This window comes from Zonotrichia leucophrys, chromosome 2 (assembly GCF_028769735.1).
Source record: "Zonotrichia leucophrys gambelii isolate GWCS_2022_RI chromosome 2, RI_Zleu_2.0, whole genome shotgun sequence".
In the NCBI taxonomy this organism is placed as follows: Eukaryota; Metazoa; Chordata; class Aves; order Passeriformes; family Passerellidae; genus Zonotrichia; species Zonotrichia leucophrys.
The window spans coordinates 15,635,672-15,655,210 of NC_088171.1; the positions used below are offsets into that span (position 1 = coordinate 15,635,672).

General features: G+C 35.9%; 1 protein-coding gene across 5 annotated transcripts in view; it reads right to left on the reverse strand.

Moving 5' to 3' along the window:
• Positions 1–19,539, reverse strand: part of ZEB1 (zinc finger E-box binding homeobox 1) — a 133,746-nt gene that overhangs the window by 25,425 nt on the left and 88,782 nt on the right. The window lies entirely within an intron of this gene.

Here is a 19,539-nt window from a genome sequence, read left to right on the forward strand (position 1 = left end):
TGGAGAACACATCGTAAGTCTTTGGACAAAGGATTACATGACAATATATATGTTTCTGTCATATGTGAGCAGATTATTATTATAACAGTCTTCATTTTTAGGCACAAAAGATCAGTTATGGTCATTTCAGCTTAAAATGTAAGGAACTGTAAGTAAACTGTATCAAGAAAAAATTACTTTCACAATCTTTTGTCTAAATGTCTAAACAAGACATTTGTTTAAATGTCGTGTTACTCACACTGAAGTTGAACTATGAAACAGATCTACATTGGTATTATTTCTCCATTGCCAAGTTTGAACTTCTTACTAAACTGCTTCAAAATACAGTCTAAGAAAGAGAATAAATTTATAGATGGATAAACCAACAAGACTTGGCTGCAGCACTCCTTCAATGGCTATCAGAATTATACCTGGGAGGCACATAATCATGGTACTTTATGATACCTGCATCCTGTCACTGTTAGGTCACAAGAAGCCAGACTGATTCTTTCATGTGAAATACAGCCTATTAAAGTAGATAAATAGCAAACCAGACTCTGGCTTTTCTGAAGTTAGCTCTTCTTTTTTTTTTTTTTTTCTTTTCTTTTTTTTTTTTTTTAAGTAGAGATTTTAGTCATTTAAAAATGCATGTAACCAGAAAAAGTGAGTAACATTATGAACAGATAGGCTACCATCTCATTTCCTTCCAATTCAGGAGAAAAATGTCTCATCTAAAATATGCATGAGAGTGACAAAAGAGCCTTTTCAATTTGAAACAATCATTCAATGTTTCCATATTTTACACAGTGCTATTTGAACAATGTACTTACTCCCCACTACTCATAGTATTGACATCTTGTAAAACAGCAAATTCAGGCAAGTTGCCTAAAAACTAGTATCTGGTCCATTTCAATTGATAAATTCATATTCACTTAATATCCTCTAACTGATTTTGCAAAGTAAAATAGCTACTGTAAGTGATGTTATAATACTGCGTGATACAGGAGACACACAAATACAGGAGACAAATTCCCTCACTGAAGCAGATGAGATTTATGAATTTATTCTCCTGAATAATGGTAAATGCAACTTTAAAAAAGTGTAAGAACAGACATAAAACAAGAGGAAGTGGAAAATAATTTTAGCCTTTTCTCTTGATTGGGTTTTACTCTGAGGCTTAGATGCAGAGTATTATTAATATAAAATAGCAACGCATTTACATTTGCCACACATAAAAGAGATAATTAAGAGGGGGGATCAAAATTTCTAGGGATAAGTTCAGATGTAGACAATGAATACTTTATTTTTTAAAATAAATTTCCTGTTAGTTGGGGAATTAGGTGGTATTCCTTATATTAGACTTAAGAGTGATTTTATGGAAAACAAAACCATAATCAAACAGTTTGTCAAGAATTAGACTTATGGAGAAAAAATGTTTCCTCTTTCCTCATTAAATACATTCCAGATATGATATATTCATTAGGGCTCTCTTCACCATGAAACACTTCCATACATCCTCACTATACTCAAGTGCCAACTTTGCAAAAGTTAAAAACTCCTCCTTCCTTATAAAAAACAAGGAACTGATATTCAGGATTTCAGTTTCTTTTGTTAAAAACCAGTTGTTAAAAAGGCGAGACAATAAAGCAAAGAAATCTTGTTCTAACATTTTTTCTTTTCTCTCCCCAAAATGCTTTAGGAAAAATAAATCTGCCAAAGCTGCCTCTAAAAGGTCTCAGCACATTTGGGGTGGCCAGGCAACCCACCACCAAACACAGCAGCAAGTCAAGCACTTAAAATGACAGGAGCACTCATATACCTACACATGATTTTAACTAAATTATTACATGCTGCTTTCCTTTGGCAAGATCCTTGCCTCATCTAGTGCAGTGATAGCAAATACAAAGGGAATGCTCAGTTTTATGGAGTGAACTGAGTATTTGTAGCCTTCTGTCTCATTTGTTTAGATTGCAAAGAGGTTGCTCAAACTTCTTATTCCCTTCAGCCAGCAGTGCACCCAAAGTTTCCCTTACAGGATGTTAGCCAGAATGGGATTCCATATCATATATTATAATGTATGGTGTTGTATGGCATATGCTTATATGCAATATATTGTAACTATTTATTGTACAATTACATGATTATATATTTTATATTCTATATAATTCCCTTACATGGTATTCAGAAAGAATGCTTAAAAAACCCCAATAATTAACTGAACTGTAGTAGGGTGATGCTATCTCCATTTTGCAAATTAGAACCTGGCTGCTTAAAACCCAGGAAGTCTTCTGGCAATCCTGGCATTGCCACGTCAGTGCAGGGCACTTCAGGCTGTACTTTTCAGAGAACTTTGCATTCATCCAATGTTTTACACATTCAAAGCACACTTGTGTTCATTCCAAATGCAGCTGTGCCCAGAGCCCAGGTACCTTGGCCCATGTGCCACAGCAACCAGAAACATAGAGACCAATTCCAAGTAAGTGATCTTCCAGCACCACATAAAACCTCTTTCAAAATGAGAAAGTAAAATCTAGTCTTTCTGTGGAGCTTTCAAACGCCCTGGAGAGAATGCTTTTGATTCCTGCAGCCCTCTACTTAAATTACTCTGCTTTCCAGCAATTAAGGCAAGGGTTCTGGAGGCAACAGCTTCCTTTAATAAACACCCCTGATTTACTCTCTGGGCAGCATTCCTCCTGTGAAAAAATTATGTGATCACATAATTAAAGATCTTATCGTTATGCATACATGCAAGAGACAAATTAAAACAGTTTGAACAATCTTCATTTCAACATTTTCCAACTTTTTTTGAATGCTCAGCTTTCAAAGTCAAGTGTTTGATTTCAAAGAATGTGTTAACACTCTTTAACGGAAACTATGGTTAAAAAACAATCAAACCCTGTAATTTACTGTATTTTTAGCTAATTAAAATTAAAATCAAAATCCCATTACATGATACCATACTGATACTTTCATGGCTGCAAATCTTAGCTTTAGCAATGCAGATTTGCTCCTGGCACCCTACAAGACGAACGTGTGGCAGTAGGAAGCTGCAGCCTCCATTTGCTCAGACAGATTTTGGCTCCATGTTTCACAGGAACTACAGCATCTGGCATTCAATTCCAGGGGTAATCATCCTCCCCCTCTCCTTTCTTCAGTTCAGTCCTACAGCCAAATTTAAACCTTCCTATCTGTACATAATTTTGTGTGTTTTCTCCTCCCATCCTTGGTGTTTCCTCAGAATAGTGGCCACTGAAAGAAGAGGACAACAAGCTCACAAGCCTTGTTCAATGCCTGGCACCACAGGAGCTGCTGAAGTTGGGAGGAATAAATTTCATAAAACCTTTTTGGATAAAGATTGAAGTATATTCAATGCAAAAGCAATACATAGAGACAACTGCTTACAATCTCTGAAAGAAATGAAATTGACTATACATAAATGATGACTTCAAGGGGCTTCTAATTTGGCAAAATACTCCATGCAGAAAATAAAACTCACATAAAACCTTGCCTGGAACAGTTACGGCTTTCCAGTGAAGGAGCTAGAAGTATTTCAGACTTCAGTACTATTTACTTTTAGCTAATGTCATTTAAAAGGAGTGACTGGCTAAATAAAATAATTCAGCCTGGATCACAGAAATCTGGCACCAAGAGCAGTCAGTGTCTCCAGGATGAGACATTGCTCTGTGAAAAGCAAGGACCATTAGAGAGGTTACGTCACCCTCGGCCACCACAGCTCTAGGGACAGCCACCAGCCGCAGGGGACAAGCTGCAGACCACTGAGCGGTATCTTATCAAGATAACTGTAAAAGCCACAGATCATGAGCCATGGCTGTAATCAGCTGAAGACAGGTCACAGACAAGCAGGTATGATGTATGGCACACACATGGGCCTGCTCTGTTCAATGTACAGTATGACATCTTAGCAAAATTTTACATTATTAAAGTTTATTAATTTCAGCTTTACTTTCATAGATTAATAGAAAGCCTCAAAAACATATTATAAATTACACTGAAGACTAAATATTTATTCAAGAAAACTGATTTTTATATCATGACTATATATGAGCTCAAATAATTATGAAACAGTAATTAAAAATACATTTTATGAACCATAATTACTTTTTTCCTCTTGATCCCTTTCGTGATACAGTATCCTGGTTCTTCAAAAACAGATCACTAGCTGGAGTTGAAATTTCCCTTGCCCTAAGAACAAATGACTGCAAAATGAACTGCAGCAAATGAGCTTCACTTTCTGGATTTTTACAGTCCTAAATGCAAAGCAGATGTATGACGTTGCACAATTCTAATTAAAAAACAAATGTGCTCAGATGGAAGTAGTAATTAAAGAGCTAAACCAGATATATATATATATATATATATATATAAAATTTTGCTGGTTGAATACACGTGGGCAACTATGATACATATGTCTAATCAAATCAGACATGATATTTGAAAGGAAAAAATTGCTAGTTGCTGGTTTAAAATCAGTAAAACCAGGAAATTCAAGGTGAACACCAAGACTGTGGTGATGAAAGACTCTAGGATTCATTGTTTCCATAACATAATGGGCGAGTCCCCAAAAATACAATTATTATTATTGCCATCTGGTTGTCAATAGAAGAAAAGCTTCTTAGAAAGCTGTGACCAGTTACCTGCTCACCACTCCCCATCCAAACCTGCCCTCAGAATCATTAGATGGCATGAAAGATGACATTCCCAACACAAGGAATGACACAATCAAGTTGATGTCACTCAACAAGATAAAAACATACATGGTGGAATATGCATCAGAATGATTTGAGATCTGGCAAGAGGACAGAACTGCACTTAAAAGAGGACAGAATTCCACAGAACTAAGGCAAAATTCCTATCATGTAATACCAGGATCTGGAAGGCTGCTTTGAACCTGCTAAAACCTTTTGCTCAATACTTGACCATTATCTTTTATGTAGGATCTGGTCCAGCATTCTTACTAGCTGTCTTCTGTACACCTCTCCATACTTATCCCAGAATTCCTACATCCTTCCACTGAACAAAAAACCCCTCACAACTTTTGGGAGTTTGTGAGTTAACACAAACATTGTTGAATTTTTTAAGATGTTGAACACGTAACCAACACATCTGAGTTGTGTGAGCTCAGCATCTCAACACTGAACTGGCAGGGGATGTAGAACAGGTGTGAGAGATTCTGATCTTTGAAAAATCCTACTTCTAAAAGCTCTTCCAAAAAAAAAGCTGTGAATGCTCATGCATGAATTCTGCTAGAAAGAAAAGTTTGATTCTACAGACTGGAACAACTCCTGTGCTCTCTGAAGTTCATCCCCAGTTCATGGATTTCTGCTCTGACAGCCTACAATCATCTCTTGGAAACCACTTACTCTTTGTCAGCCCACCTGAAAATCTGCTCCTATATATTATTTAGATCTAGTGCAATATTTAAGCAAAATATATTGTGAAGTCTGAAACCTAGTCATTTAGCATTCATCACTTTATACTTAGATTTCAGGGTGTACTATTAATTTTGTTACTACTCCTGAATGAAATGCCATACTTTCAACTCTCCACTGATAAGCTGCATAGACCTCTATGTTATTTTCATATTTTTCCTCTCAGTTTAATACATACACTTGACATGCAATAATATACACAGAACCATGCTACCAACTGAAGCAGAAACATGAGAAAGAGCTTAAGAAAAAAGAGAGCATATGCTCATGCTTCTACTAAAATTCTCTGCTTGGAGTTTTCTGGCTTCTGGAATTCCTAAATGGCTTGTGCTGTCTTTATACCTAAGAGTTTAATTTTCTGTGAATTTGTCTGCTTACTTCTTGAATTCATGAAAATTTTGTCATTCACATTAGTCTGAGGCAAGCAGTTTCATAGCTCTGTATTCTGTGGGCAGTATAAGTTCTTTCTGTTGATTTTGAACCTGCTCTGCACTACATGCAGTGGGTGTCCACTGTGCGCTCTGTGCTGTCCATGATTTTTTTCACATCACAGCACTGCCCTTGCCTACAAGGAAGAGTCTTTGCTCACTTGTTACCCATACAAAAGTTTTTCCACTGATCATTTTTGCTGCGTCTCTCTGGACCTCCTGTTCTGCTGCATCCCTGTGTTAGCAGGGGCAGAGGTGACAATCTAGAACTGCACTCAGCATTCATCTTTGATTAGAATGGCAGCACTACAACACACTGTTTTCTTTATCCCTTCTATCCCTAAGAACACAACCATATTTCTAGACTTTTCTTGACTTCCACAAGTAATTAAGCTGGCATTACTAAAGGTTTGTTACCTCTGAACCCAGAAGTGCTATTCCTGATGGTAACAATCAGGTCAGAACCCACCACAGGACCCTTCCTGAACACACACTGCTTCACTTCTATCCATCTAGAATTTTACCTGCCATACTACTGGCTTGACTAAGTGGAAACACTGTCACTATTTCCCAAACAAGTACAAGCATGCTTCACACTCATGTCCCTGCCTCCATCAGGCAGCAGGATGATTTCCTGCAGCACTGGGATGGCCAGCAGCATTTACGGAGGAGAGTGGAGGCAGCAAAAAACATTCCATTAGGTAGCCTGTTGAATTCAGTAAAAATACACAATGAGATCTCATTATGTGCAAAGAATGAAGAAACTGTATTATACTTTCAATTAAATTGTTCAGGAACAAAAGCCATGCCAGAGATTAGTTTCTGAAACAATCCATTTAAAATTTAATTTAAGAACATACTTGCAATTTTCAGAAAAGTCATTCTGCTTTTAAGAACGGTATATGTGCTATGACTGTGGAGAGCACAACTAGCTTTTATATATAAGAGTTTGACTTGTGTTGATTTATATTTGTGTAGATATACACACACGTGAGTGTGCTCACACAAGAATGGGGAAATGGATTCAGTCCTTTCTCTGCCTGAAGGGATCAGACTTACATCTCCTACACATGTTTATATAAATATATGAATAGTTGGAAAAATAGAAGTCTAAATATTTATATGTACAAGCACATTTCTGATAATTTTGTTTAACTAATAAAAACCTCTTTCAAAATAGCTCTACACCTCTTAACTGAATTCTAGTTAAATTCAGCTTGACACACTTTGACTGAATATTCCAACACATTAAAACCCACAAAATTCAAGAATCTTAATAAGCACTAAGGTATATAAATCACCTCAATACACATGCACTGGATTATTTGCTCTTCAGAACAAGTCAAAGAAACTTTGAGTTTAAAATAAATGCTTTGCAAGCAGACTGCAGAAAAAATGTGCTCTAAATACTTTACCAAGAGGGACACTGGATGTTTGGCTTGGCTTATCCAACACCCATTAAAATCAACAATGTAAACAGAATTTTTTTGCTTGTCAATTTTAAATTACGGTTTTAAAATCCATCAGCATTTGACACTAAAAAAAATCCCTGACTCTCAATGTTGATGGCAAAGTCTGGAGTAAATTCTGATGATCTAAATCAGGACCAATTCCCCAGAACAAGGGTAATGGCTACAGCTCTGGCACTGCACCCTGAGATGACATAAGTGATACTTGGAGCAAATGTGGCAAATATTCCAGTCTCAGTGAGAAAACTTTCTGCTGATTGTCTTTGTTCTTATCATCATGTCCCTTTCAGGTAACTTAGTCCTACCTGCAAAATGCCATTGGAACAGTTTGGTCATGCACATGCAGGACAAGCTCAAGGCTTCCCCATGGGGCAGACACAGTGGAAGTTCCGCCACCACTGATGTCTTAGTGTTACTTGTTACAAATGTATAGATCTTCCAAGGGTAGGAAACTCCAAAAATCAACTCCAGTGCTCAAATGAGAACTCAGCTGTATGTAGAACTGACACAAGTGCAGAGATGAGAAGCAAAGAATACACACAGGCAAGCATTTCAGGTGTTTAGCCTTGGTCCAAAAATAATCCTTAATACAGGAAACATTTGTTTACACGTGCATACATACAGATACATACTTACATACATATCTTCAGGTTTGACAGCGTAAAGTTAGATTTGGAAATGAATACCTATATCATAATACAAAAATAATATGCTTTAAAAATATTTCCCTTATTTGGGCCTCTACATTGAAGTAACTTAAATATAACTTTCACCATGTTGCTTTCAGACTCTTCATTACTCTGCAGCTTTTCTGTGTTAAAAATGCAAGCTTTATAGCTTTGCAAAATGAAGTCTTTTAGTCTTTCAGTGGCACAAAGGGACTTACAAAGGGACTCTATTGGATTTGCAAATGATGGTCATTTTTCTAATGAAAAATCTAACTATTGCCCAAATTTTCTCCCTTTATAGTCTCTGGATTGATGTAAATGCTACGTGCAAATACAAAAATTCTTAGTGGCAGCATAAATTGAAAAATTGTATTTACTACAAGGCGCTGACAGGTTTGAAAATACTATAAATGGTCCCATAAGAAAGAAATTAACCTTCAAAAACAAGACAGCCAAAGGTGTATGAGAAAATTAACTGTACCCTTTGCTTGTTATCACCACTGTACAAGCCAAGGTTTCTACAAATGAGAACTTAATTCTGTGTAATTCCATGTCACCTGCTGCTGTCAGGAAGCTTTACAAAAACTTATAGGAAATGTAATACTTTAAGGAAGCATCTATAAAAACAGTGAAGTATTTGTGAAGCAGTAAAAAAAGAACAATATCCCCTTCATGCATGTTTTTTTAAATTTCTATAATTTCACTGCAGCTTTGAAGACTCAGAAGAGAAGAAGTTGTGTACCATTGTAACTTTTCTTTCTCAGGGCTCACCCATTTCACATGCTGTCCCTTAGGGAGCCACAGAAAATGCACAGTAGTGTTCACTCAATACAGGTGACAAAACTCCTCCTATGCAACACTGAAGTTTTTACAATTATTTATATTTGTGACTGCATTTGGACAAAATAAATATCAAGCAGAAAGTGAGAGGAGCTATGTAATACATAGGCATGAACTTCTGATAAATCTGCACTCTGCCCATTTTACACTTTCTAAAGAACACACAGTTTTTCCATAAAGTTGCACAGGCTTAAATAGGAAATCTTGATATTAATGATAAAAAAAAGATCTGAATTTTCAAAATACACTGCAGAGCCTAATTCTGGGTAGGTGGCAATGTTTTAGTCACAGTCTGATTAAATCAAAGACAAAAAAAATAGAAACCTTTCCCCCTTGTCCTATGTGACTGCTGGTAAGTTTGGATTTCTGCCACCAGTATTAGTTGCACAGTTTGTCATTTTCCTCAGAAGACTGGAAAAATTAATCTGCACACTCAAACCTGTCCCTCACATTCTGAAGGCTGCAGGGGTTTACTGCCTCCAAGACAACTGAGCACCATGACCATAAAAATCAAGTGTAAGATGTATAAATATCTGAGAAACCTTCATCTTTCAGTACCTCCACTTACTGAACAAATGGAAACAGTGAATTAAACTGATGAAAGGCTGAGAGCAAGAAGTATGTCCATGTATTACATAGTCTGTTTAACTCTTCAAAAATTACCTTTTCACTGGTGACTGTACCACTCTGCTCTATGTTCAAAACACTCTTAACTCCAAACAGTTGACATCTTTTTCTTTATAAAACTTCTCAGATATTGAAAAAAAAAAATAGCTAAGAGACGCATTCAGGAGATAAGACAACTAATTACTTTCTCAAAGTCAGGTTTTTAAAAAGATGGTTTATTATTACAGTAGAAATTAACCCTTGCACACAGAAAAGTGGCACCAACCATAGAAGAGCCACAGAAAACTGTCTCATCATTAACTGGCACTAGGTATCAGTTCCAACCAGTTCCAATGAATGGGTTCCAATCATTTGGGAAAATGTGGTGAGAGAAGCTTACTTGATTGCAGCAAGATGGAGACACTAAATGTAAGATACATACAGGCATAAAACACGCACACTAAAATGACATAAAAGTTCCCTGATACTGACCAACTTGCTGAACAAGTGTCATATCCTTTTTCTGGTCATAACTGCAGCATAAACTGAACACAACTCTAACACAGTTGCTTTAGATTTATCCTCATTAAAGACTTAATCTGAATTACAGTTTGATAATTACCTTAATCCATGCTGAAAAACTGGGGAGCCACATTTTCTACAGCCACAGCATTCTACATAAAATGTTGTGTTAGTACAAGATACCACTATAACCAAACCCACTCCATGATGGTACTCCATCCCTCATAACTCAGATACCATTAGGCCACGTTAATCCCTCAGGAATACACAGGTGACATGTTTATATAAATGTATATATTTCATAATACTGGCTATTTTATATAATATCATTACCTAGGTTTATAGACAGTAAATATTTATTTCAGGGATAATAAAACACTACAATACAGGAATACCAGTTTGGCTTTAAAGTTTTGAGATTCTTTTAAATACAAGCAGAAGGATGATACTCCAGTGGCACATTTTATACACAAGAACAGCCTATGACAGAAATTTTTTCTTGTCCAAAAATTTTATGACTATCATAAGATGCCACTAAAAGTCTTCAGCATTACAAAAATTTTATATTTGGCACACATACCGCTAAATTAATCACATGCCTTGTGAAGCTCTGACATAATTCTTTATTCATTCCTAAATTAATAGAGTAATAAATGATGCAATTTTGAAGACATGTTGCATAAATATAACCTAAATTAATAAACTAACAGAATACATTTATTTAGAGTACAAATTTATTTTCATTTCATATTTCACAACATTTTTTCCTAATCTCCAAGGAAATTTAATCTCCATTAAATTTCTCAAATACACCTCTTGAGAGAGAGGGAGTTTGTCAAATGCACAATGGTCATCTATTTGTTCTGACTGAAAGTTCAAACACTCCAGTATTTGAGTAACTCTCCTGGCTGTTCCCTACTTATGACATAGTGAAGGGACTTTTTTTCTATTTGTCTATTAAGTTGATAAGTGATATTTTGGCTTCACTCCTATTCCACATATAGCACTTTTAATGGTGTTCTATGTTTCAGTTTTCAAAATATGACTTTTGGATTCAGGGTAACTAATTTGTAGTGATTATATGTTATTATCATGACAGATTGTTAGAGCAAACATTCCTAATTCCCTTTTTTTTGAAAATAAAGATTACAAAGAGATGCTAGAATATCAAAATGTAGATGAATATAGTCTTAGCATGTAATTTGGATTATCTGGTTTGCTACACATACCTTTGTACTTGACTAACATGAGTTTATTATGCATATTCATACATGATTTGTACATAATTTTGCATTTATATTCACAGCTAATCAACGAAAACACTGGCAGAAGAAAATTGCTGTCTGGGAGTGGTATGACAAGTTCCAAGTCCCTCCAATTTTTAATTGTCTACTACATTTCTGCAATGCTCATTTTTACATTACAGATTTTTCACATTACTGATTTTCAATTCTTTTAAAATATGAAATCACTGACCATTTATATAATTTATTTGTGTGAAGTGGGAAATAAAGAATCATCTAAATTCTAAGTGTGGCTTGTTCCCTTTGCAAGATAATGAACAGCTATCATTCTCAGGAATCTACTGCAGTGTAGGAGCATGAAAAAAGAGATGGTCAAAAAATACACAATGGATTTACAGCATTTTACTGGATTTCAAGGACAGACAATCCCTGGTGTTCTCTTGAAACAGGTGGCTACATGAGATTATGAAAGGCCTCATTTATCCTGTTTAAATGGAAGCCTAAAGCTTAAGGAATAATTTAATTTTCAAAAGATGCATTCCATGAGGACTCTATAGATTGTTAAAATAGTAATGGGAAGTTTTATGTCAGTGGATTTTATACATTTAAATAAAAAAAATTATATTTATACAAATTAGAATGAATCTTAATTGGTATTTCTAATATTATATTAAGGAAATAAACATATTTTGCCATACTAACCTCTTGAAAATACTCCAAAAGGCTATGAATGTATTCCACAGAAAGATGCTATTTTTCTCTGAAGCTCAAGTAATTTATGATAGATGCTTCCAAAGCTAGGGTTAACTTCTTTAAAACTGTAATCTGGATTTACACTGTTCCATTCCTGTACACAAATTGTTCACATATAGCTACTGAATTTCCCTGCAAAGGCACTTAAACCCAGATGTTTATACCAAAAACTGGACAAACCAGTTCTTTGGCTCCCATGTTGAAGAATAACCACAATCTATCTATTGCAATATTTCACAGTCACTGTGAGCACATGCATCAAGAGAAGTCTGGTTCCCCAAGAAGGTATGAGAACACATTAAACTTTCAGGATTTACACAGCCATGCTGATACTGACACTACAGCTGCTCCCCATCACAGATATGAAGATTCAAATCAGCATCGAGAAAGCACTGCAAGAATGAAGAGAAACACATGCAAGAGCCTCTTTCTGAAATACAGTAATATATGCACTCTAACACAAAGAAATAGTAAATTGGGCACTAGCCTAAATTTAAAATAAAATTCTCATTCAGTTCTCAATGTAAGTTACTTAGATGAACTAGCAAATTATTAAATGTTCTAGGAAACTGTTTCAGACTGTTTCCCTTAAAATGTGAAATAACATCCTGAGAAAACAGCACTGCTAGCCCTGAAGAATGATACTCTATCTATCAAAACAGTCTTAAGGAATAAGATAATACCCTGCAAAGCCAGGAACCTCAGAGCAGACATAACATGATGACATGATATTATCTCTGTCTGAACTTACGTGGCAGAGTAAGCTGGGCAATGAGAGCTGGAGAGCTGAGCCATGGAAAGGGACCTGGGGGTCCATGGCAAGCTGAACCTGAGCCAGCAGGGCCCTGGGGCCAATGGCCAGCAGGGCAAGGGAGGCATTGTCCTGCTCTGCTCTGCACTGGAGCAGCCTCCCCTTGGATATTACGCACAGTTTTGGGTGCCACAATATAAAAAAGACATTAAGCTGCTAGAGGGTGTCCAAGGAGAGCCTCCAAGGATGGCAAAGGGTCTGGAGGGGAATCTGTATGAGGAGTGGCTGAGGTCACTTGGGTCTGTTCGGCCTGGAGGAGAGACTGAGAGGAGACCTCAGTGTGGTTTTTAACATCCTCCCAAGGGGAAGCCAAGGGACAGGCACTGATCCCAAGGGGAAGCCAAGGGACAGGCACTGATCTCTTTGCTCTTGTGACCAGTGACAGAACACAATGAAACAGCATGGAACTGTGTTGGGGAAGGTCTGGGCTGGATACCACGAAAAGGTTTTTCACCAGAGGGTGGTTGAGCACTAGAGCAGTCTCTCTGACTGGCAGAGCAGTGCAGCAGGGGAGGAAGGCCACTGTCTGCCCTTCCTGCAATCCAGGAGGCTGCTGGCACCCCCAGGGACGGCTCCTACTCTTCCCTTCCTGAGCATTCTTTGCTGATGCTACCCTTGCCTTTAAGCCTTATATTCCTCTGATTATAGTTCATTCCTGCATTTATGAATTCTATCAGCAATAGAAACTTCTATCAACTGCTGAAAATTTGTAAATTGCTCAATGATTTCAGAAAATAACCTGCTCTCTCAAGAGAAATGTCAAATTCACAAGCAAACCCAGTACAGGGAGAAATGGCTGTAATTGACGCAAGTGCCAGGATTTCTAACATTCTTATTTATTTTTCATGTAATTTAAAGTATTGCTCTACTTTAAAGAAGCAATGGTCAAGAAAGCATTTTTAGAATCAGGAAAGAAATAGCTTTCCTTACTGAACAGAACTGAAGAAATTTAGTCTGTAATGTGACTGAGATCCAGAAAAAGCCATTGTGTTGTCCTCTGCTGCACCTCTGGAGAAACTCCTTCAGCTGCTTTGCTTCATCCAGCCTCAAATTTGTTTCTTCATAAACTCCAAAGTGAATTATTTATTCCTTACACTATTTTGCATTTTCCAGCCACCAAAAAGCCCCCCAAAACCCACAGGCAAAAATATTTCTAATCTCTTACTAACTTGTTGCAATCTTTAAAAAAATAAAAGAGAGACTCCAGATAATTATTATTTATATAATAATATCTGTAATTAATATTTGGATGGGCAAATTCAGTGTTTGGCACAAAACCATGGAATGGAGAAAAGACAATATTTTTTGACATTTTTCAGTTACTGTTAACACAAATGTAAAGTGAGCTGAATGAAAAGTAGCTAATAAACTAATGCTAAAATCTTTCTTAACCATTCATAATACAGTATGCAACTACCGTATGCAACTGTTTACAGTATGCAACTACATGATACACTGAATTTCTATGAAAGCATGCATGCATGTTTGCACAGGATCAACACACGGCACAGTAAATCTGGTAAAAGGTTCCTAACCAAAACATACTTTAAAAATTAAGCAAATAAAGAAGATTAGAAATATATATATATAAAGAAAACTAAGATTTTAAATATGATATTGGAATTTACTTTACAGGAGGTGTGTTCCTTATTAATGGTGATGAATAACTGCAGTCAATTTAGTCCAACATCTCCAAATGCCCACTGTCTACACAAGGACGAAGTCAAACATTTTGAGACTTTAATTTAAAAGAGCTTATCTGTTTCATGCAACATTGAAATTCATACATAAGGTAAACAAAAAGCAATAAAGAACAATCCAACAAAGGATCAGTTACTGGGTAGCTTAAGCAGGAAAACTAATTTCCAAAAAAAAAGACCCTATTCACCCCTGTATTTATTCATGTAAATGACTTGACATGCAATAATGGCATTCTTAAATTTAATTTTGCCAACTTCTTGTAAACAAATTGAAAAGACAATTGGGAAGCAACTTAGACATGTCTGATTTCAGATGAGTACTGAGGAAGACAGCAAGAAACATCTGGCACCCACTGCAAGTCAGACTTTTTTTTGTAAAGACTACTACAGAAACAGCTGAAGCCTAACAAACCTCAATGCATGGTTTGGTACAAAACTCCTCTGTTCAGAAGGCAAATGATTTTCAAGCTTACTGTATCGGGTCTCCTAAGAAGAGACAGAAATTCTAAAAAGGGAGAAAAATTTCCAAATACCTTGAGAATTTTTTTTTACTGCTTCACAGACAGCATCTGAGAGATTTTTTAAGAACTATCTGGTTAAAATGACAAGCCAGAGAGCTACTGAAGAAAGCAAAGGCATAGTGCTACCTGTAGCTACTTGAGTGTATGTAATAGTTTAATTTTATAGACAGTATTTCTAGAGCAGATTTTAGTTTTTAAGAATCTTATTTGCTCTATCAGAACAATGCAAGAGCAACTCACTGATATGCTATAAAAAGGAATAGCAGCAATAAAAATAATGCTAAAAAAATTAAAATATTTTAACCTAGTTACTCCATTTGTGAATCTTAATAATGAACAGTTGGCATTAATAGCTCAGACATTAAACATCTCTAGTCTTACAACCTCTTATTTCCTAAGGGATATAGAACAAGAAAACATAGAATTTGAAGAATTCAAATGTGATCAGACCTGACTTTTGGATCTTCTAAAAAGAAAATATATTTTCCAAGCTCTGATGATTTTTCCAAGAACATACCCACACCCTTTATGAAGATTTATCTAATCTTCTGTTCCTCCTAAAAGCAGTTGAGACATCTTTATGGCTACAAGTGTAACTAAAATAAAGGGGATCTCCTAGAGGAATTGGAATTGCAGAAGGGGCTACATCAATACCTGACTAGTTTTTCAGGGGAATTAATTTTTCTGAAGCTGTGATGCCATCAGAGAAGGGAGAGTGCAGGGAAATGGACTGAGGATTAGAAAACAAGCACAGTCAGTGAGCAGAGGGCTACTGAGAAGCCATCAATGAATAAGAAATCGATTTACTCATGAAAAACAAATGGCCAAATGAAGGTGGTAAGATGAGATGACATGTTTAAAAAGAAAAAAACCCACAACTCTGCAAGGCTGCCTGACAGAAATAGCACTTCTGGGAAAGGCACATTTCCACTGTGTTAAGGATTGTATGGAAAGTCTCAATGCCCCAACTTTCCTTTACCACCGAAAGTAAAATAATCAGAGGTGTTATGGCCACTATGAAGAACTGCCTGGTAAAAAGTTTAATGAAATAGCTGAAAATAATACTGTATATACCACCCAAATGCATCTATACTGCTCTAGGTATCCCAAGTTAAATCTACAACTTTTCTGAACTCCATGAATGTTAAGAAAGAGAATTATTAGGACGAACCTTTGTGGTTAAAGACACTGAGTAGAAACTTGAGAGATCTGTTGTGGACTGGTAAAAGCTGAGAGGCACCTATGAAATCTCATCCTAAAATTTTATTTTTTAAGCCAAACATGAGACATGAGGTGAAATAAATATTTCTCTTTGAAAATATGAGTCAGTAAGTTTACCCTTGCCTTCAGAACACCCATCTTTTTGCCAGCTGACATAAATGACTTTTTGGTTCTTTCTGAAGGATAAGGAAACCAAAGAGAGATAAAGAACAGAGAATTTAGAACCCACAAGGCTTCATATTACTATTTAAATACAACATGACTTTAAAAACCCTTCAGGGTAAGAGTGAAAATCAACTTTGTTTTACCAGCTAAATTTAGATCAATTAGTAAACACTGCAGTCTAATAGGAAGCCACAGGCTTGGCCAGTGCAGGTAATGGCCGTGCCCTGGAAAGCAGCAGCTGTAGAGGTGCTGGAACAATCCATCATCCAGCTCACTTATGAGGTCTGTTGATTAACAAACTCAAGGCCACACAAGGAAAGAGAAAAAACCAAGGGAGTACAATGGGTAATTAAACTCTTCGTTCACTACACAGTGCACAGAAACACATGTGAACATTCCCCACACTGGCTTCATTCCAGGTTCCTTCTCCAACATTACAATGTTGTAATACCACTCATATCTACTAAAAGACATTAAAAACCACAGAAGGAACCAAACTTAACACAAAAAATGATTTAAACTCCTTGTGACTAGAAATCTTGAACAATGACAGTGACTTCTGAGACACAAGACTATCAGAGTGGCCAGGATGATGTAGAATTTAAAATAAAAATTTCAGATAAATTTAAGAATTTCAGATAAATACTCAAATTGCAATATGCTCACTATAATGAAAGGACAGCAGCACTGCATTTTTAAGTAACCCAAAAGTGATGTTAAACATACAAGAGGAGATCAGAAAAGCTAGAAATGCTAAGGAAATAAAAAAATAATACTCTACTTATAGTATATATTAAAGTATAAAGCCAATCCCATGATGCTTACCTCAACAGCAAATTCAGGTAATACATTTTTGGACGAAAAAGTACAATCTTAGGGCCATTGCTCTGAGAATAAGGCATACACAAACAACATAATCACAAGACAAGTATTTCAGGCACTTAGAAAACCATACAGAGTTCTAGAACTTTGATTTCCCAAATAATTTTTTAATATAAAGTTCTGCTTGTTTTGCAAAGCTACATATTCTTGACAAATACTCTATCAAGATACTTGAGGAAAACTCAAGCCATATGACATTCAAATTCCTTTCTCCAGGAGAATTCCCAAGCATTTTGACTGAATACCCACAATGGAAACACTCAACAATACAAACTAACTCCTAAGTGGAACTTCACATTAATTTTTGGCCACCTGAGTCAGAGGAAGCTGAGTGAACCAGAAGAGCTGGAAACAATATATTGTCATAATCTGAACACACCTAAGAAACAACCTCCCTTCTCTGTAAAACACCTCATCTATTTCTTAAGAACAGAAGCAATGAAGATTAATTTCACAATATATTTCATTAAATAATATCTAGATCTTATAGCAGTCCATTAGCTCAGTGCACTCTGAATACTAATTATGCACTATCTCATTTTAGTGCCTTATGGAGTAAAACCTGTGCAATTATGAACCAATGCTTATGGAGAGATAACCTGTATGGCAGCATTTTGCTAGTATCAATTACTCTATTAAGAATTCTTAAAGGATCTACAAAAGTATGCATTCTTTCTGTAATTCTACTGTGACTTGTACCATTAGACATGATAGTGCAGTAGGATCATTAACATGTTTTTAGTAATAACCCAATATGAAAGGATTAATTTCTTCACCATTTATTAAACACTTTGAATAAACAATTCTGATGTTACTGTTAAAACAGCAGCACTGTAAAGGAGAAGATTTATTACCAATTTTTGGTTGCAAGAAACTCAAGATGCACATGGAAGTTCCTGCAGTATTCTGACATATCCTCTCTGAAATAAGCTAAAAAGTTTTATATTTTATACTTTTCACCATGGGCTGTGCAGAACTACAAGAAACTACTCATTCCCATAAGCCAAGACACAAAAGTGAAGAGGGACTGCAATTATTGTTCATCTTTAAAATTAGTCCACTAGGTCAAATGAGGCAGAGCAAAAAAGTTATTTGTGTTATCAGCTGTATGGATAAACACTCAGTATTATCTGATTATCTACAGTCTTATCTACAAGCTCATTGGTATCTATGTATGCTGTTACAAAAAACTGAATTACTTCAACGTGACTAGCAAATAAATAAGTCATGGTCCTTTTTTCCTTTGTTCTTATTTTTGAATACCAATGAAAAAAATTACCTGGTTGCCTTCCTGAATTTAGAGATATTTAGAATACTAATCAGAAATCAAAAACATCAGAGACCTGTCTTACCCTCATCAGAAAGACAGATGCCTGGCTGCCTGATCAAACACATTTGGAGCTATACTTTCTATTCAGAAAGAACAACATCTGATTTTTGCAAGTAAAAATGCATTTGTTCACTCTTATTTTACGAACACACTATAGACAGATCATTAGGCACAGAGAAGGCAATTAATTAACTTCGTGCAGTTAAAGAAATAAACCCAAAATGTTTTCTTTAAATAATAAAAATGTCAGCCACATATACCTGTTCTATGCACTTGTCAAAATGCAGCTTCCCCTCAGAAAAATGAGGTACAACTGAGCAGCATAAACGTTCCAACAGCAGTTTAGCAAACAAGGAGCTGTCAACTTCCAATAAGCTATTATTCACACCTCTTTAATCACTGCCACAGAGTCGATTATAAATAGCCTCATACATTTTTAAATAAGGTCATTCTGAAATGAAACAACAAAGAGGGTAGTAAATATTCCAGTACATAAGCAATTTAAATTCTACAGCATAACAGGGCTGTGTGTTCTCAAATACTCAGTTTAAAGAAAGCCAACAAAACCTTTTATTAACTGGTGCAGTGTCAGACACGTAATCTCTGTGAGATCAATAAACCAGGCCAATTATGTGGTAGTTTGCAAACAGATCTGAAAGAAATGAAACTATTAAGACTTGCTCACAAAATCCAGCTTCAACAGCATTATTTACAAATATAAAGTAATACAAATTAAGTTAATACAATACATGGAGCTGCATGGGTAAGTGTATTATGTAAACATTTCTTACGAATATGAAACAGCTTCTCTCTGTTTTCCCAGAAGAACACCACAAAGAAACAACTTATGCAGAACCCTGATCATATGAGACTGCTCTCTGTATTTCCTGAGATTTTAAATAATTAGAAATCAATGCACAAAGAAAAGCAAGAAAAGATCTGCACAAGTA